At 42.5% G+C, this 22,210-nt stretch overlaps 1 long non-coding RNA gene across 1 annotated transcript in view; it reads right to left on the reverse strand.

Moving 5' to 3' along the window:
• Positions 1–1,150: 1,150 nt before the first annotated feature.
• Positions 1,151–22,210, reverse strand: part of LOC130274455 (uncharacterized) — a 136,016-nt gene continuing 114,956 nt past the window's right edge. The window contains exon 3 of the long non-coding RNA XR_008844392.1: positions 1,151–1,539. This is a non-coding gene — a long non-coding RNA (uncharacterized LOC130274455). The remainder of the gene's footprint in view (positions 1,540–22,210) is intronic.

The following is a 22,210-nucleotide window of genomic DNA, read 5'->3' on the forward strand; positions in this document are numbered from 1 at the left end:
ATCTGCTTTTTATAGAAATAATGGCTATTAAAAAGACCACTAAGAACCTAGAACATAATCCTTTCCGGCTGCAACATCATCTTTGTCCCAGCTGAAGCACAGGCAGGGACAAAGTCCAGGAAGTGAGGATGGACCTATATATTCCTCTGTGCTCACTCCTGTCCTATCAGACTGCAGCATGAACACAGAGAAGAGGGGGTTATACAGTGACCCCCCGACCTACGATGGCCCCGACATACGATCATTTCAACATGCGATGGCCTCTCAGAGGCAGCATCAACATACGATGCTTTTGTATGTCGGGGCCATCGCTTAAACGGCTATCCGGCAGCACAGACTGCTTCAGCTGCCACCGGATAGCCGTTTACGGTGCCCCGTGTGGTCCGCTGACGATCACTTACCTGTCCTCGTGGCTCCGGCGCGTCCTCTTCGGGATCCCCTGCATCGTCGGCGCTCTCCATCGTCGTCATCACGTCGCTGCACACGCCATCCCGTCATCCAATAGGAGCGGCGTGCGTAGCGATGTGATGGTGGCGACGGAGAGTGAGGATGCCGGGGAAGCAGAGGCCTTGCCGGAGCGTCGGGGACACCCCAGGGACGCGGCGACAGTGATGGACAGCGACATCCAAGGCAGCGGTGACGAGCGGTGACGGTCCGGAGTGGCGGGGACACGTGAGTACAACTTCCTCTACCAGTGGTCTTCAACCTGCGGACCTCCAGATTTAGCTAAACTACAACTCCCAGCATGCCCGGACAGCCGTTGACTTTCCGGGCATGCTGGGTTCTGTAGTTTTGCAACATCTGGAGGTCCGCAGGTTGTAGACCACTGTCCTATACTTTACATTGCACGGATCCCTCAACATACCATGGTTTCAACAAACGATGGTCCATTTGGAACGGACTACCATCGTATGTTGAGGGAACACTGTAGAGCAGTCTGCAATGATTGGATGAAGAGACACAGCACAGCAGACTCAGGGAGGAAGTGAATGCATGATGAGTAAGGGCGGGCATAGTGCTTGCCACAGACACACCCTTTCCTGCACAGTGGATGTCAGATTGAGTGAGCAGCAGAACAGAGGAATTTGTGAGCCAAATACAGTAACTAGACACATAAATAAAGACATGAAAAGCATCTGCATGTAAAATATCTTTGTCTGTGTTGTAGCATTAACATTACCTACACTTCATTGACCAAAAACAGCCCCACACCATTGTTCTAAACCAAATTTGACAATAGGCACTATGAATTCCTGTGTGTTATAGATGTTGAAAAAACTTTGGAATTAATGAGGATGTTCACATACTTTTGGACATTTATATATGGCTTGTAATAGAAGAATGCAGAATGATGAGTTCATTTGCTTACTAAATACTTTCTAACTGGCCTTCATTACAAGTTTTTGATGACTTTCTTGCTGTAGAGTCTGTACAAATTCTATACATAGCTGGCTGTGCTGCTGCTTCTGATGGGAAAGCACATTACTCCTGGCTGCTGTCGGCTCAGGGCTGATATCATCATCCAGCTTTACTAAAAGTCTAAAAAAGAAAAAAACAAATTCAGCTCACACTGTGCGGTACTGGATTAACAGGAGTCCCATACGGTGCGGAGAGCAGGGCAGGCAAACAGCGTGCCGGGTCCCGGAATCAAATAGACAAAGGGTAGGCGAGAAAGCATGGACCTCCAGCTGCTCCACTTGTATGAGAGGAAAAGATTCGTAAAACTTGACTTTTATTCCATCAGGTTAAAAACATCGGATATCCATAAACATAAGACACAGAAAGGAAATGCAACCAACGCGTTTCGAGACGAATCTGGCTCTTAGTGCCACGACTAAGAGCCAGATTCGGCTCGAAACGACCTACTAAAAGTCTGCATTTTTTGTTCTTCCACCACCTTCTGTAGGGTAGCACAGGGACTGAAGTTCCAGCAGAGAGGGGAGATGTTTGTACACAGTTGAGCAGCCATATTAGAGTGAAAAGAAAGAGGGGAAAGCCCCCGCAAGAGGGAAATCACACAGGTTGTATCACAATGTACAGGGGAATGAGAGCACACAATAGACTAAGAATAAGACATCTATTTCGAAGAGCTGGAGGACCCTTTTAAAGGTACATCAGCATATGGTAACCTTCTGATACCCAGACCCTACCCTATCCTGTTGTGCATATACACTGTGCTATCTTCACTTACAGTAATAGGTTGTCTAGTTAAAAAAAAAAAAAATAATAATAATTTACACTTAAATTACTGTATAACATAATTCCAATAGTACAATATACCTCATCTGTTAAAAGGGGAGCAGCTATTGGAGTTCTGTAGCATGTAAGAACAGCCCATTGAGCTTCCTGGTATCTGTGTAATACCTTATGTCTCCTTCGGAGGTGCTGCTGGGAAATTAAATACTTTTAACTGGATTCTGTTAAAGGGGAACAATCGTATCCCCAATACACAGGATAGGGGACCCCCGCGATCACATACTAATCCCTTATCCTGTGAAAAGGGGATAAGATCAATTAAGCTGCACGATTTCGGGAAAAAATGTAAGTATGCGATTATAGAGGTAAATATTGCGATTGCTACATAAGATACAAACGATAAATTTTCCCAATGTCCAATCTCATTTTATTTTTAACCCTCATTTTATGTCCACACCCCCATTACACTTCCCTTTTTTATGCCACATCCCCCCTCATGCTACATTTCCCACATTTCAAGTCCACACCCCCATGTCACATACTACCCCACCCCCCTCCTCCCCCCATGTGATATCTCCCCATTAATCTTGTGCCAGGGTGCTGGGTAAACTAAAAAAAAAATGATGTTAACCTAGCCCTGGTCCCCTGTAGGTCTGCTGCAGATCCTGTTCTCCTCCATGCAGTCTGGTGTCTTACAGGACCTTCCTGCTCAGCCAATCACTGCTCTGACACATGACACCGCTGCAGCCACTGATTGGCTGAATGGAAAAGGCCCTGAAACCAGCTGCTTGTCGGGAGCACAGAGAAGATACCGAGACCCCACGACAAACTGGGGTTGGGTGAGCATCAGGTTTTTTTCTTTTTTTTTTTTTTTTTATAACTGTTTTATTTATTGTTTTTACCATTTTTATACTTGTTTCCCCCGCACCCCTATTATTACTTAGGACAGTGTTTTCCACCAGGGTGTCTCCAGCCGTTGCAAAACTACAACTCCCATGCCCGGATAGCCAAAGACTTAGCGTTGGAATTTTGGCGGCTGACCAGCCCCATACCCAAACCCTGCGTGCGTGACATGTTACTGAGCCGAAGTTGCAGATAATCGCAAATTTTCCTGGGGGAAGGGGGCCATTTCGATTTATCGCAATTTGCAAAAATCACTATGCGATTGTGAAATATCATGCAGCCCTACCAGACAACCCCTTTCACCATTCACTGCTGATCTCAAAAGGTCTCAGCATAATCTTATTTTCATAACCTTCTAGCGAGAAGGGATTCCCGAAAGTGGTCAACCCCTTTGCCTTAGCATTTAAAGAGGTACTCCGCCCCTAGACATATTATCCCCTATCTTCCTGCTGCACCCAGCATTTGTTTGGAACATCGGGGGCAGCACCGGAGGCTTGTGACTTCACAGCCACGCTCCACGTGATGTCAAGACCACGCCCCCTCAATGCAAGTCTATGAGAAGGGGGCGTCACGCCCCCTCCCATAGACTTGCATTGAGGGGGCGTGGCCGTGACCGCACAAGCTTCTGGCACCACATTGACAGTCATCCAGCACGGAGCAAAGTTCGCTCCATTCACCGGATGACTGGGGTGCCACAGCGGAGATAGCCTCTGGATAGGGGATAAGATGTCTCGGGGCGGAGTGCCCCTTTACCTCCTTTTTTGGTTGACCCATTTTATGAAGATCCCTATATCAATGTTTCCTACATTCCCTCTCTAGGATCACACTGTCACATAACCCAGAACCCAGTTCTGTATAATTCCTCGATATTCCCGGCACATAACTCCGGTCGCACACTAGCATGTAGAGGAGCACGCCCCCTCCCATAGTCTTGCATTGAGGGGGCGTGGCCGTGACCACACGAGCTTCCTACACCGCATTGCCAGTCATCCAGCACGGAGTAAAGTTCGCTCAATTCATCGGATGACTGGGGCGCCAAAGCAAAGATCGCGGGGGTCCCCAGCTGTGGGACCCCTGCAATCAGACATCTTATTCCCTATCCTCTGGATAGGGGATAAGATGTCTAGGGGCGGAGTACCCCTTTACGTACTTTTTGGGTTGACCCCTTTTATGAAGATCTCTATATCAATATTTCCTACATTCCCTATGTAGGATCACACTGTCACATAACTCAGAACCCAGTTCTGTATAATAACTCCAGTCGCACACTAGCATGACTCCGGTCACACATAACTCCGGTCGCACACTGTCACGATTCGGCTTACAGGTTGTGGATCCACTGTGTCAGCGAGGGATTGGCGTGGACCGTGCTGGTGGACCGGATCTAGGAGGCTACTGGTGTTCACCAGAGCCCGCCGCAAAGCGGGATGGTCTTGCTGCGGCAGTAGCAACCAGGTCGTATCCACTAGCAACGGCTCAACCTCGCTGACTGCTGAGAAGGCGTGGGACAGAAGGACTAGGCAGAGGCAAGGTCAGACGTAGCAGAAGGTCGGGGCAGGCGGCAAGGTTCGTAGTCAATATGGATAGCAGGAGATCAGGTAACACAGGCTTGGACAACACTAAACGCTTTCACTGGCACAAGGCAACAAGATCCGGCAAGGGAGTGCAGGGGCAGTGAGCAGATATAGTCTGGGAGCAGGTGGAAGCCAATTAAGCTAATTGGGCCAGGCACCAATCATTGGTGCACTGGCCCTTTAAGTCTCAGAGAGCTGGCGCGCGCGCGCCCTAGAGAGCGGAGCCGCGCGCGCCAGCACATGACAGCCGGGGACCGGGACGGGTAAGTGACTTGGGATGCGATTCGCGAGCGGGCGCGTCCCGCTGTGCGAATCGCATCCCCGACGGCCATGTCAGTGCAGCGCTCCCGGTCAGCGGGTCTGACCGGGGCGCTGCAGGGAGAGAGACGCCGTGAGCGCTCCGGGGAGGAGCAGGGACTCGGAGCGCTCGGCGTAACACACACTAGCATGTAGAGAGGCACGGCCCCTCCCATAGACTTGCATTGAGGGGGCGTGGCCATGACCGCACAAGCTTCTGGCGCCTCATTGCCAGTCATCCGGCATGGAGCAAAGTTCGCTCCATTCACCGGATGACTGGGGAGATCACGGGGGGGCGGTCCCCAGAGATCAGGACCCCCGAGATCAGACATCTTATCCCCTATCCTCTGGATAGGGGATAAGATGTCTAGGGGCGGAGTACCCCTTTAAGTACTTTTTTGGTTGACCTTTTTTATGAAGATCTCTATATCAATGTTTCCTACATTCCCTCTCTAGGATCACACTGTCACATAACCCAGATCTGTATAATTCTGTATAATTCCTCGATATTCCCGGCACATAATTCCGGTCGCACACTAGCATGTGGAGGAGCACCTCATATTTTCTTCTTTTTTTTTTTCTATTTTTTGACTTTCAATGTCACCTCTTGGAATCACAGACAAGATTGTAAAGTGACATTAATCAATACAACAATGAAAGAGCCACATTTTATGGCTACAGGGAATTCCTTATGTGCTACACAATAAGCAACTCATTTCTGAGATATCGATTGATCAGCGGCGTCGGGCCGGGAATGGGATTCAAAGTGCAAGTTCATCCGTCAAAATGAATTTGGCCTCGGAATGGAGAAGGTTCAATCTTCTTAATATAAATATGTGTCGCGCTCGGCTGGAAAATACTAAAAGTTCTAAAATTAGAGGGAAGATCCGCGACGCTGCAATCGTCCAGAGGTCTCAGGTTGGCTGTGAAAATCTCCAGGGATTCATATCGTCCTTATTTTACAGGAGATTCGCACAATCTTCAAGCGGCACGTGTGACAACGCTTCTCTGATACATTAAACGTTCCCTTCAGCAATAACATTTATAGATGGCAACCTTTAATGAAGCACTCTGGGATTTTTTTTTTTTTTTTGTATAATACAGCATAGGCTATTAATAGAGACTAATGTAGAGGTTCTTGTGTAAGCATCATGCTTACCTGTTTTAGCTGTTGTAGCTGGCATGGAGTTTCAGACATGTTAAAGGGGTTATCCAGGAAAAAACTTTGTTATATATATATATATATATATATATATATATATATATATATATATATATATACATATATATATATATATATCTCAACTGGCTCCAGAAAGTTAAACAGATTTGTAAGTTACTTCTATTTAAAAAATCTTAATCCTTTCAGTACTTATGAGCTGCTGAAGTTCATTTGTTCTTTCCTGTCTAAGTGCTCTCTGATGACACCTGTCTTGGGAACCGCCCAGTTTAGAAGCAAATCCCCATAGCAAACCTCTTCTACTCTGTGCAGTTCCCGAGACCAGCAGAGATTTCAGCAGAGAGCACTGTTGCCAGACAGAGAAGAACAACTCAACTTCAGCAGCTGATAATTATTAGAAGGATTAAGATTTTTTAATTGAAGCAATTTACAAATCTGTTTAACTTTTTGGATCCAGTTGATCCCCTTTAATTGCACACAGAATCCCAGAATCATTTCCTAATGCTGCCAAGATTTCCCAGAAATTGTTTGCCTTTGCAGAGAAAAAGGGTGGAGTCTGGTCTACTTTTTTTTTTTTTTTTTTGGGGGGGGGGGGGGGATAAAGTAAAAGATGAGTGACCTGTGACCTTACCTGTGACCATTGAGCAACATGGTGACCACAGCATACAATTCTCTCCTGTATACAAGAGTTATTGCACCTGAGTACTGGCTCTATTGTGTACCATACATCATGGATTTTGACAATGTTACAATCCCCTGATGACAGCCGGTTGATGGAAAAGTCCCTTTATAGGCGCTAAACTTCGGTAACGAAATCACGAATGCAAGCTGGTAATAGTAAATGTATAGTTTATTCGCCAATTACGCGTTTCGGGTTTGGACACCCTTTCTCAGATTGGCATAGCAAATGAATATTAATTTGCTATGCTAATATGAGGAAGGGTGCCAAAACGCGAAACGCATCATTGGCGAATTAACTATACATTTACTATTTCCAGCTTGCATTCGTGATTTCCTTACTGAGATTTAGCGCCTATAGAGGGACTTTTTCATTAACCTGCTGCCTTCCCATTCAGACGGACTGCCATCCGTCTGCACATCCTCAGCAATTCCTCTGGACTTCACTGCTACTTCGTACCGACTCAGTTTGAACGATATGCGCACTAGTATTGCGCTCCAGGTGAGCATAATACGTTTTTCTTACTTTTTCATTATTGGGTAACACACTAGGCACCTTCTGTGGTACCTTTTTTCTCTCCTATTTGTTTTTATCAGTCCCCTGATGAAACCTCTTAAGTAAAAACATGTTGGGCTGAGTACAATTTTCTATTTCTAAGCTGACGATGCTTTGGGCCACTGTTTATTTAGGTGTCTATAGGAATATGCTTATTTTGCTGAGTACAGATATGGAAGGTGGAGATCATACAGTGGATACCTGTCTTCCTATAGTGGATATGCGTCATGGATTTATGCATTATATCCGTCTTGGAGTCCACTACTAACCTGCACACTATTAACCTGTCTTTACATCATTTAAAGACTGTCTATTTGTTTTTGTCAGCCACTATTTCAGGAGGCACAGAACACTGAGTGGTGGCCCTGCTGAGGTTCTAGGGCTTCTAGGGTGATACATTCCCATACGGGGCTGCATACTCTGCCTAGTTGTAGGATGTTATATTTGACTGTGTCAGGATCAGTTTTTTTAGGGCCCCTATATCCACCCATTGAATCCATGGTTTGGCCAAGGCCTTTCTGTCGTACAGTGGTCCCTCAAGTTACAATATTAATTGGTTCTGGGACGACCATTGTATGTTGAAACCATTGTATGTTGAGACCAGAACTCTATGGAAACCTGGTAATTGGTTCTGAAGCCACCAAAATGTCATCCAAAAAATAGGAAAAAGTGAGGATTAAAGAAAAATAAGTAGATAACTAATATAGATAAAGCAAATCCTTACATATAAAAGTAAGAAAGATCTGCTGGGAGCTGTAATCACTGTCTATGTCAGTGTTTCTCAACTAGAGTGCCTCCATTTGTTGCAAAACTACAACTCCCAGCATGCCCGGACAGTCAAAGGCTCTCCGGGCATGCTGGGAGTTGTAGTTTTGCAACAGCTGAGGCCACTCTGCTTGGGAAACACTGGTCTATGCAGAGGACAGGAGCTTCTTCGGGGTCCTGTACAGTACACACGGTGTCCTAAAAAGTTATGGAGTCGTGTAATACCTCCCTGTAATGTAGGGGACGCTAACAGACACCAGTCAGTGCATACACTTCAGTAATACAGGGGTTTTACCAGTGAATGCCCATTCTGATTGGTCAGTTCTACCAGCCATTGACATGTTTCGCAGATCTGGACTGTCTGTAGCATTGTATGTTGAGTCTGGTTTCAACCGTAAACGGCTATCCGGTGGCAGCTGAAGCAGTCTGCGCTGCCGGATAGCCGTTTATGCGATGGCCCCGACATACAAAAGCATCGTATGTTGATGCTGCCTCTGAGAGGCCATCGCATGTTGAAATTATCGTATGTCGGGGCCATCGTAGGTCGGGGGGTCACTGTATACATACATATACAAATACATACCGTATATACATATATACAAACATATACACATACTTACATGCATATACACATACATATATACATAAATTTGTTGAGTTTTATACATATACATTTTCTTCCTAGTAGCAAACTTTTCCAGGCTTAATATGATGTTTGTAGGACCACACAAGGAAGCAATAAGGAGATATATCATACATAAAAACGTATCCTCTATGTAAAGGATAGGGGGGATACGTTTTATTGTGTATTATGTATTAATGTTAATGATTCCATTGACGTCTATGGCTTTGGCAGTCATGTTCTACATGAGACCATTATGTGCTGCTGGCATTACTGCTCACTTTACACAGATCAATTACCCTGTAATATACAAGGATTAGCATCTGCCCTACATGATCTCCTGTCATCGATTATATGATGTGGTGACAACCTGCTATATATATATATATATATATATATATATATATATATATATATAGCTAAGTGGTAGTGAGCGGAATATCTATAACTTCATCAGTGTAATAGTCATAACTGTGACAATAAATACTCCCGTAATGCATCTGATCCCACCAGGTAGGAATGATCACTGCATGTATGATAGAAAAATCCAGTGATCTACTTAATCCAGGACAGTGGTTTCCAATCTGTGGCTCTCCAGCTGTGTTGACGCTACAACTTTCGCCACACTGAGAGATAGAGGGTACAGGTTGAAGAGGAATTTGTACCTGAAAATACCAATTCAGTGCTCTGCTGTGTATCAGCTCCATTCACTTCACTTTACATGCACACTCAATTCAATTCAATACACAGCAGAGACAGATGAGACTTTAGTTACTGCAGCCAGTGTCCTGTTGGGATAGAGATTTCTAAGATAACCTTCTTATTATACTCTCTTAAAGACTTAAAAAGAGAATATAAAAGTTGCCTGCATATCTGAGAACTTGTTATCTAATAAAGTCCTGTGATTACAGCAGCCTCTGCGCCATTTCAGGTAAGCTGCAGGCTGAACCATTCAATATAAAGCAGAATGAGATGAGACTTTAGAGTCTGCAGTCTGAACCCTGTTGGGAGAGAAACAGCTAAAATAACTTCCTCACTGACTGTCTTACCCAAATAGAGAATGTAAAAGTTGCCTGCATATCTGTAATAGAACTTGTTGGTTAATAAAGTCCTGTGATTACAGCAGCCTCTGCACTGTTTCTTGTAAGCTGTGGGCTGCACCTTCATTCAATACAATATAGAGCAGAATAGGATGAGAATTCAGTTACTACAGTCTGAACCTTGTTAGGAGAGAGAGACAGCTAAAATAACTTTCTCACTGACTGTCTTATCCAAATAGAGAATGTTAGTTCTTTTAGCTGTCTCTCTGTTTTAACAGGGTTTACAGTAACTGAAGTCTCATCTTATTCTGCTCCATATTAAAATGAATGAAGGGAGCAGCCTGCAGCTTACCTGAAACAGTGCAGAGGCTGCTGTGATCACAGGACTTTATTAGCTAACTAGTGCAGGCAACTTTTACATTCTCTATATGGATAGGACAGTCAGTGAGAAAAAATTGTCTGCATATCTGCAGCAGAAATTGTTAGCTAATAATGTCCTGTGATTACAGCAGCCTCTGCACTGTTTCATGTAAGCTGCTCTCTGCACCCTTCAATATAAAGCAGAATGAGATGAGACTTCAGAGTCTGCAATCCGAACCCTGTTGGGAGAGAAACAGCTAAAAAAAAACTTCCTCACTGACTGTCTTATCCAAATAGAGAATGTAAAAGTTGTCTGCATATCTGTATTATAACTAGTTCACTGTGATTAAAGCAGATGCTGCACTATTTAAAGAGGTACTTCGCTGGAAAACATTTTTTTTTTTTAAATCAACTGGTGCCAGAAAGTTGTACAGATTTGTAAATTACTTCTATTTAAAAATCTAATCCATCCAGTATTCAGCAGCTGCTCTATTCTACAGAGGAATTTCCTTTCTGCCGGACCACAGTGCTCTCTGCTGACACCTCTGTCCATGTCAGGAACTGTCCAGAGCAGGGTAGGTTTGCTATGGGGATTTTCTCCTACTCTGGACAGTTCCTAAAATGGCAAGAGGTGTCAGCAGAGAGCACTGTGGTCAGACAGAAAGGAAATTCAAAAAGAAAAGAACTTCCGGTGGATCATACAGCAGCTGATAAGTACTGGAAGAATTAAAATTTTTAAATTTGCAAATCTGTTTAACTTTCTTGCACAAGTTTTTTCCACAAGAGTACCCCTTTAGGAGGTCATATCAGAGCTCTTTGGGAAACTGGGCAAACTGGGTGGTACGCATACTGCTTAGCGCCCAGCTTTCCCAGTCTCCTGAAGCCCCAGCAGGCTTCTAGTCCTCCCTTCACTCCTTACTAGCAACACTGCCTTCTCTCTGACCTTGCACTAGCTTTTCTCAGCACCTGCCTGCCTGACAGTTAAATCATACTTTACCATGCTGTAGATCTAATGGCAAAATGTTCAAAACTCCTAGGCAACCTTCACAGCTTGAGAGTAATGTGACCAGGAGATGTGCTGAAAGTCTCATGGACTTGCATAGTACTTACATTGTGGTACTGTATGATTTAACTGTCCGAGTTCCATTGTTTTACTGCTGTTTAGTCATATGATAGTTCATAAATGTCTGATAGGTGGGTGGCCCGATGACCCCCATTGGGTATAGCAAAAGTAGAAAGAGCACAAAAGTCGAAATCAATACACAATGATATATATATATATATATATATATATATATATATATATATATATATAATCCCAAAATAAAGCAGCACTACTTATCCAGTCCAACCAAAAAATTGGTGCCAGCGTCCCAAAGGACTTGATCAGAGTCCATCCAAGATAAGAACCAGATACAGGCGCAGCACTCCAACAAAATAAGTGATTTAATATCTCATGTCAGCATTACAACGTTTCAGCTCCTCCTGGAGCCTTTTTCAAGCATAGTGATACACAAACCTATGAGGGCTTTTATGCCCATACAAATCATTAGTGCCAAACAATTTCATAAAGTGATCATTAATACAAATCAAATAAAAACTACATAAGTGCAAATATAAATTCATGTAGAAAATAGTGCATACTGGTATATAAAGTGCGCTAGTGCATACTGTGCAGAGTAATAGTAAAAATATAAAAAACATAGCTTGAAAAATACAATTCATAGTTAAATTACATATAACAAGAAGATATGCAACACATGTGTACACAAAACGATTCATAGAAATCCATCCATACTGAACAATGAAGGGGAGGCATGTTTGGCACTAATGATTTGTATGGGCATAAAAGCCCTCATAGGTTTGTGTATCACTATGCTTGAAAAAGGCTCCAGGAGGAGCTGAAACGTTGTAATGCTGACATGAGATATTAAATCACTTATTTTGTAGGAGTGCTGCGCCTGTATCTGGTTCTTATCTTGGATGGACTCTGATCAAGTCCTTTGGGACGCTGGCACCAATTTTTTGGTTGGATGGTTCATTTGGAACGGATCACCATTGTTTGTTGAAACCATCGTATGTTGAGGGATCCGTGCAATGTAAAGTATAGGACAGTGGTCTACAACCTGCGGACCTCCAGATGTTGCAAAACTACAACACCCAGCATGCCCGGACAGCCAACGGCTGTCCGGGCATGCTGGGAGTTGTAGTTTTGCAACATCTGGAGATCCGAAGGTTGAAGACCACTGGTATTGGAGGTTATACTCACCTGTCCCCGCTTCTCCGGACCCGTCACCGCTCGTCACCGCTACCCTGTATGTCGCCTTCCATCACTGTCGCCGCGTCCCCAGGGTGTCCCCGTCGCTCCAGCAAGGCCTCTGCTTCCCCGGCATCCTCGCTCTCCGTCACCGCCATCACGTCGCTACGCACGCGGCATCTATTGGATGACGGGACGGCGCGCGCGCGACGTGGTGATGACGACGATGGAGAGCGCCGACAATGCAGGGGATCCCGAAGAGGACGCGCCGGAGCCCCGAGGACAGGTAAGTGATCGTCAGCGGACCACACAGGGCATCGTAAATGGCTATCCGGTGGCAGCTGAAGCAGTCTGCGCTGCCAGATAGCCGTTTATGCGATGGCCCCGACATACAAAAGCATCGTATGTTGAAATGATCATATTTCTGGGTCATCGTAGGTCGGGGGGGTCACTGTATATATATATATATGAAGGAACAGCGCCACTCATGGCTGTGTCAGGTATTGCACTTCCTTGTGGTGCCATTTTAAATAAATAGAGCACAAAAGGCAGCATTTATTGCGGGATCACAACTAAGACATGAAACGTTTTCTATCCGCGGACTATGAAATCCTCATTAACCATCTGTCCAATTGAACTTTGTCGGCTCCTGAGTCCCAGAAGAATCGATCCCTGATTTTCTCATTAATCCACTGTCCTCAAAATTCAATTTACATTTTTTTTTTTATTCTGCCGACCCTGAGATGATGTCCTTTCTCCGTTACCAATAATATCACCGTCATATCCCAGAGATTCTATGAAATGATATTACACCGAAGGGGGGAATCGCAGATTCAATCATCGCCGCAATTATTCTCTAATGCGACATGAAAGCTGACAAGGAGAAGTGCCACCGCTGACATGGACGGCCGCAGCTCGCGTGTTCCCCTCCGTCTCTGGTGAAATTAAATAAATTCAAACGTCTGATTAAAAATACTGGAACGTTTATTAAATAACCAGGTCTGAAAATTATTGTAATTTATAGGTATTATGGAGTTAACTAGGGACTGCAATTCTGATGGGTAATAAGGTTAAAAAGGGGGTTCTCTCTAAAATTGGACGAAATTTGCGAATTAACCTGACAGCAAGTGTTCAGCATCCCCGCAGCGCCACCGCAGGACACATTTAGCATTACATATTTCTCTTTGAAATCAAATGGGTTAAAGGGGTATTCCAGAGGTAAAAAAGTTTTCAAATCAACTGGTGGCAGAAAGTTGTACAGATTTGTAAATTAATTCAGTATAAAAATCTTGATCCTTTCAGTACTTATCAGCAGCTGTATGCTCCAGAGGAAGTTGTGTAGTTCTTTCCAGTCTGACCACAGTGCTCTCTGCTGCCACCTCTGTCCATGTCAGGAACTGTCCAGAGCAGGAGCAAATCCCCATAGAAAACCTCTCCTGCTCTGGACAGTTTCTGACACTGACAGAGGTGTCAGCAGAGAGCACTGTGGTCAGACTGGAAAGAACTACACAACTTCCTCTTGAGCATACAGCAGCTGATAAGTACTGGAAGGATTAAGATTTTTAAATTGAAGTTATTTACAAATCTATTTGACGTTCTGGCACCAGTTAATAAAAAAAAAAAAAAAAAAAAGTTGTTTTTCTCTAGAGTACCCCGTTAAAGGGGTATTCCAGAGGGGGAAAAAAGTTTTCTAATCAACTGGTGCCATAAAGTTGTACAGATGTGTAAATTACTTCTATATAAAAATCTTAATCCTTTCAGTATTTATCAGCTGCTGTATGCTCAAGAGGAAGTTATGTAGTTCTTTCCAGTCTGACCACAGTGCTCTCTGCTGACACCTCTGTCCGTGTCAGGAACTGTCCAGAGCAGGAGAAAATCCACATAGCAAACCTCTCCTGCTCCGGACAGTTTCTGACTAGAGAGAACTACAAAACTTCCTCTTTAGCATACAGCAGCTGATAGGTACTGGAAGGATTAAAAATGTTATATAGAAGTAATTTACATATTTGTATAACTTTCTGGCACCAGTTGATTTTAAAACATTTTGTTTCCTCAGGAGTACCCCTTAAAATGCAGTGTTTGCCAACCACTGTGCCTCCAGCTGTTGGAAAAACTACAACTCTCAGCATGCCCGGACAGCCTTTGGCTGTCCGGGCATGCTGTGAGTTGTAGTTTTGACACAGCTGGAGGCACAGTGGTTAGAAATCATTGGTCTATAGAATCCACCACTTTTTGCAAAAGATCTATTAAATTCCTAAGATTACGTTAAAAATACGTAATAAAAGGAATTCTAAGAAAAGGGATTTTCATAGGTCACCGAGATGTCCAAGGATATGAATTGTTGATCTCCAGGTTTTTTTTTTTTTTTTAACCATAGGAAAAAAAATTACAAAATGAGAATTTCTCTAGATCCAAAGATTGGTGTTTTTCGGAAGTTTGCGGGATGAAGGATTAGGTGAATGCTCCGATATTCTGCCAGGAAAATGATAGCGAGGAAATGAATATCTGCAAATGTCCCCACAGAGAGGAAACGGATTAACTACACAAATGGTATACAGCAGAATGAATGGGCCGGCATTGTAAAATCAATAGTCAGCATTTATTAGTCAGGATAAAGAGACCCTGGATGACACCGTTATGGGGAAATGTTATCACCAACAAACAATAACGAAGGGAAATCAGAGGAGGAAGAAAGAGAAAGAGGGTTTGTTTATAAATAAATATATAAATATAACTATAAAAAGTGTTGATCTATAATTATCTATATATATATATATATAAACTATGTCTAAAAGAGTAAAGTAAAGTTTTGAATTAAAAAAAGAATATAATAAGTAAAGCATCTAAAAAATATATACATTAAAATTAAAAATAATAATAAAAATATAATTTTTTTTATATATTATATAATTTTAAAAAATCTACCTATTTATCTATAGATAGGCATAGATTGTAATCATTAGTTATTAGTGTTTTATTATTATTATTATTATTATTATTAATATTATTATTATTATTAGTCTTTATTTCTAAAAGAGTAAAGCAGAGATTTTTTTTTTAAATGATAGAAAATTCAATAATACCAGTACTCAATAAATAATGCAATGGATATTCACTGGCCACTTTATCAGGTCCATCCCTCTTCTGCCCGGTTGGACCTCTTTCGTCTCCATTCTTCGTCCATACTTTCTAGAAGTGCTGGAAATGTTGCTCAGAGATTTTGCTCCATATGGACACGATGACATCACACAGTTCCTCTATATAATCATGATGACATCACACAATTCCTCCATATAGACGTGATGACATCACACAGTTCCTCCATATAGACATGATGACATCACACAGTTCCTTTATAAAGACATGATGACATCACACATTTCCTCCATATGGACATGATGACATCACACAGTTCCTCCATATAGACATGATGACATCACACAGTTCCTTTATAAAGACATGATGACATCACACATTTCCTCCATATGGACATGATGACATCACACAGTTCCTCTATATGGACATGATGACATCACACAGTTCCTTTATATAGACATGATGACATCACACATTTCCTCCATATGGACATGATGACATCACACAGTTCCTCTATATGGACATGATGACATCACACAGTTCTTCCATATGGACATGATGACTTCACACAGTTCCTCCATATGGACATGATGACATCACACAGTTCCTCCATATAGACATGATGACATCACACAGTTCCTCCATATAGACATGATGACATCACACAGTTCCTCCATATAGACATGATGACATCACACAGTTCCTTTATATAGACATGATGACATCACACAGTTCCTCCATATGGACATGATGACATCACACAGTTCCTCCATATGGAAATGATGACATCACACAGTTCCTCTATATGGACATGATGACATCACACAGTTCCTCTATATAGACATGATGACTTCACACAGTTCCTCTATATAGACATGATGACATCACACAGTTCCTCCATATGGACATGATGACATCACACAGTTCCTCTATATGGACATGATGACATCACACAGTTCTTCCATGTGGACATGATGACATCACACAGTTCCTCCATATGGACATGATGACATCACACAGTTCCACTATATGGACATGATGACATCACACAGTTCCTCTATATAGACATGATGACATCACACAGTTCCTCTATATAGACATGATGACATCACACAGTTCCTCCATATGGACATGATGACATCACACAGTTCCTCCATATGGAAATGATGACATCACACAGTTCCTCTATATGGACATGATGACATCACACAGTTCCTCTATATAGACATGATGACTTCACACAGTTCCTCTATATAGATATGATGACATCACACAGTTCCTCCATATGGACATGATGACATCACACAGTTCTCCATATAGACACGATGACATCACACAGTTCCTCTATATAGATATGATGACATCACACAGTTCCTCCATATGGACATGATGACATCACACAGTTCCTTTATATAGACATGATGACTTCACACAGTTCCTCTATATAGACATGATGACATCACACAGTTCCTCCATATAGACATGATGACATCACACAGTTCCTCCATATGGACATGATGACATCACACATTTCCTCCATATGGACATGATGACATCACACAGTTCCTCCATATGGACATGATGACATCACACAGTTCCTCAATATGGACATGATGACATCACACAGTTCCTCCATGTGGACACGATGACATCACACAGTTCCTCCATATGGACATGATGACATCACACAGTTCCTCCATATAGACATGATGACATCGCACAGTTCCTCCATATAGACATGATGACATCACACAGTTCCTCCATATGGACATGATGACATCACACAGTTCCTCCATATGGACATGATGACATCACTCAGTTCCTCAATGTGGACATAATGACATCACACAGTTTCTCCATGTGGACATGATGACATCACGCAGTTCCTCCATGTGGACACAATGACATCACAGATCTGGTGACTGTGGAGGCCATTGGAGTCCAGTGACCTCATTGTCCTGTATGAGATGATGTCATGTGACATGGGGCATTATCCTTCTGGAAGTATCATCAGAAGATGGGTCCACTGTGGTCATGGTCAGGGACAATACTCAGGTAGGCTGTGGTGTTTATACAATGCTCAATTGGCACTAAGGGGCCCAAGGTACACCAAGAAAATGCTGCACACCATTACACCACCAGCCTGAACCACTGTTGTTTACACCGAAGTGTGCATTAAAGGGGTCGTCTGGTGAAAATTATCTTGTCCACAGGATAGGGGATGAGTATCTGATCATAGGGGGGAGGGTTCCGACTACTGGGACAGCCCTCTTGCTCGCAGTGAGAGTCCATGCTGTCAACAGCATTAATTTGTATGGGAGTACAGAAGATACCGGAGTACAGCACTCAGGCACCATTTACATTCATCGGACCCCCCGTGATTGCACTGCAGGGGTCCAATGAGACCCCTCAAACCCCCCCGGCACCTACATTTTCCTTATAGATGCAGTGATTAGCATTGATCACAGCATCTCAAAAAGCAATGGCAGACTTCTCCAGCACTCCCATACTAATGAATGAACGCGGTCCCATCTGTCTGACCCCCCCACACAAAATCAGATACTTATCCTCTATTCTTGCGGAGGGTCTTTTTTTTCTACCATGATGAGGTCTTCTAATGTGTCTTAATACTATCTGCAGGAGATGTTTACTGAAGGGTTCTTCACGTCACTTTAATGCTATTCAATGATGCCAGAAGTGGAGAAGACATTGTGGCAGCCTCCCAGAAGATCAGCTGCTGGACGTGTGACCTATAAAGATATATATATATATATATATATATATATATATATATATATATATATATATACAGTATATGTGTGCTTGTATTGTATAGTCCCTTTAACATAACCATAGATTGCAGTAGAGGACACTTGTGTGTGAACATCCCCCCCCCCCCCCCCTCCATTCCCATTCCCTCTATGTATTCATGACTGACGCCCTTCATTCCGTATCGGAGCTCTCGGCGCTGTCAGACCTGTCATAGAGTTATCACTCTTCCCTTTGTCAAAATGCCGAGAATAAAACTCGTCTGACGTGGCTCGTATTTACACTTCAGTAAACTTTTAGCACTTCAATTTTAGAAAGTATTCCGGCGTAGAATGCAAAAAAATAATAAATAAATAAAATAGAAATAAATAAAAGATAAATAAAAAGAATTTGAGAACATGAAGGAGAACAAAGTGCAGAAATAGGAATATTATTGCAGCTGGATTGCACCATGGTGGTCATTCAAATGGGTGGCTGTCCATGAAATGAAAGATCACTACAAGTCCGTCAGAGGGGGTCCTGAGCAGGTTACCCCACTTTATGATATAGGAGATAACCTCTTAAAGGGGCACTCCATCCCTAGACATATTATTCCCTATCCAAATGATAAAGGATAAGATGTCAGATCGCGGAGGTCCCACTGCTGGGGACCCCCATGATCTCGGCTGCGGCACCCCAGACATCAAGGGCATGGAGAGAACTTCGCTCTGTGCTGGATGACTGGCGACATAGGGGGGATGCTCATGACATCATGGCCATGCCCCACTCATGATGTCACTGCCATGCCCCCTCAATGCAAGTCTATGGGAGGGGGCGTGACGGCCGTCACGCCCCCTCTCATAGACTTACATTGAGGGGGCATGGGCGTTATATCATAAGAGGGGCATGACCGTGATGGCATGAGCCTCCGGTGCTGCACCCGACTCTCTAAACAAAGGCTGGGTGCAGCAGGGAGATCGCGGGGGTTCCCTGTGGCTGGACCCCCGCGATGAGACATCTTATCCTTTATCCTTGGGATAGGGGATAAGATGTCTGAGGGTGGAGTACCCCTTTAAAAGGTATTTTCCATTAACCTTAGCATAGACTAGACCAGTGGTCTTAAAACTGTGGTCCTCTAATTGTTGCAAAACTACAACTCCCTCCATGCCTGGACAGCCATCCTCTGTACCGCTCTTATGGTACCTGCAGCAAGACCATATAATCATGTTACATACAGTTACATTTCACACAATAATTTAAATAGTCCCAAAGAAGAAGGTCGACCGTTGTGCAGAATAGGAATCAATGGGGATGTAATGCACTGCTATAGGAGTCAATGGGGATGTAATGCACTGCTATAGGAATCAATGGGAATATAATGCACTGCTATAGGAATCAATGGGAATATAATGCACTGCTATAGGAATCAATGGGAATGTCATGCAGTGATATGGAAATCAATGGGAATATAATGCACTGCTATAGGAATCAATGGGGATATAATGTAATGCTATAGAAATCAATGGGAATATAATGCACTGCTATAGGAATCAATGGGGATGTAATGCACTGCTATAGAAATCAATGGGAATGTAATGCACTTCTATAGGAATCAATGGGAATATAATGCACTGCTATAGGAATCAATGGGAATGTAATGTACTGCTATAGGAATCAATAGGAATGTAATGCACTGCTATAGGAATCAATGGAGATATAATGTACTGCTATAGAAATCAATGGAGATGTAATGTACTGCTATAGAAATCAATGGGAATACAATGCACTGCTATAGGAATCAATGGGGATGTAATGCACTGCTATAGAAATCAATGGGAATGTAATGCACTGCTATAGGAATCAATGGGAATATAAAGCACTGCTATAGGAATCAATGGGAATATAAAGCACTGCTATAGGAATCAATGGGAATATAATGCACTGCTATAGGAATCAATGGGGATGTAATGCACTGCTATAGGAATCAATGGGGATGTAATGCACTGCTATAAGAATCAATGGGAATGTAATGCACTGCTATAGGAATCAATGGGGATGTAATGCACTGCTATAGGAATCAATGGGAATATAATGTACTGCTATAGGAATCAATGGGGATGTAATGCACTGTTATAGGAATCAATGGGAAAATAATGCACTGCTATAGGAATCAATGGGGATGTAATGCACTTCTATAGGAATCAATGGGGATGTAATGCACTGCTATAGGAATCAATGGGGATGTAATGTACTGCTATAGAAATCAATGGAGATGTAATGTACTGCTATAGAAATCAATGGGAATACAATGCACTGCTATAGGAATCAATGGGGATGTAATGCACTGCTATAGAAATCAATGGGAATGTAATGCACTGCTATAGGAATCAATGGGAATATAAAGCACTGCTATAGGAATCAATGGGAATATAATGCACTGCTATAGGAATCAATGGGGATGTAATGCACTGCTATAGGAATCAATGGGGATGTAATGCACTGCTATAAGAATCAATGGGAATGTAATGCACTGCTATAGGAATCAATGGGAATATAATGTACTGCTATAGGAATCAATGGGGATGTAATGCACTGTTATAGGAATCAATGGGAAAATAATGCACTGCTATAGGAATCAATGGGGATGTAATGCACTTCTATAGGAATCAATTGGAATGTAATGCACTGCTATAGGAATCAATGGGGATGTAATGCACTGCTAAAGGAATCAATGGGGATGTAATGCACTGCCATAGGAATCAATGGGGATGTAATGCACTGCTATAGGAATCAATGGGAATGTAATGCACTGCTATAGGAATCAATGGGGATGTAATGTACTGCTATGAAAATCAATGGGGATGTAATGCACTGCTATAGGGATCAATGGGAATGTAATTCACTGCTATAGGAATCAATGGGAATGTAATGCACTGCTATAGGAATCAATAGGAATATAATGCACTGCTATAGGAATCAATGGGAATATAATGCACTGCTATAGGAATCAATGGGAATATAATGCACTGTTATAGGAATCAATACGACTGTAATGCACTTCTATAGGAATCAATGGGAATATAATGCACTGCTATAGGAATCAATGGGGATATAATGTACTGCTATAGGAATCAATAGGAATATAATGCACTGCTATAGGAATCAATGGGAATATAATGCACTGCTATAGGAATCAATGAGAATATAATGCACTGCTATAGGAATCAATAGGAATATAATGCACTGCTATAGGAATCAATGGGAATATAATGCACTGCTATAGGAATCAATGGGAATATAATGCACTGCTATAGGAATCAATAGGAATGTAATGCACTGCTATAGGAATCAATGGGGATGTAATGCACTGCTATAGGAATCAATAGGAATATAATGTACTGCTATAGGAATCAATGGGAATATAATGCACTGCTATAGGGATCAATGGGAATATAATGCACTGCTATAGGAATCAATGGGAATATAATGCACTGCTATAGGAATCAATAGGAATATAATGTACTGCTATAGGAATCAATGGGAATATAATGCACTGCTATAGGGATCAATGGGAATATAATGCACTGCTATAGGAATCAATGGGAATATAATGCACTGCTATAGGAATCAATAGGAATGTAATGCACTGCTATAGGAATCAATGGGAATATAATACACTGCTATAGGAATCAATGGGAATATAATGCACTACTATAGGAATCAATGGGAATATAATGTACTGCTATAGGAATCAATGGGAATATAATGCACTGCTATAGGGATCAATGGGAATATAATGCACTGCTATAGGAATCAATGGGAATATAATGCACTGCTATAGGAATCAATAGGAATGTAATGCACTGCTATAGGAATCAATGGGAATATAATGCACTGCTATAGGAATCAATGGGAATATAATGCACTGCTATAGGAAT

This window comes from Hyla sarda, chromosome 5, assembly GCF_029499605.1.
Source record: "Hyla sarda isolate aHylSar1 chromosome 5, aHylSar1.hap1, whole genome shotgun sequence".
Taxonomy (NCBI): Eukaryota; Metazoa; Chordata; class Amphibia; order Anura; family Hylidae; genus Hyla; species Hyla sarda.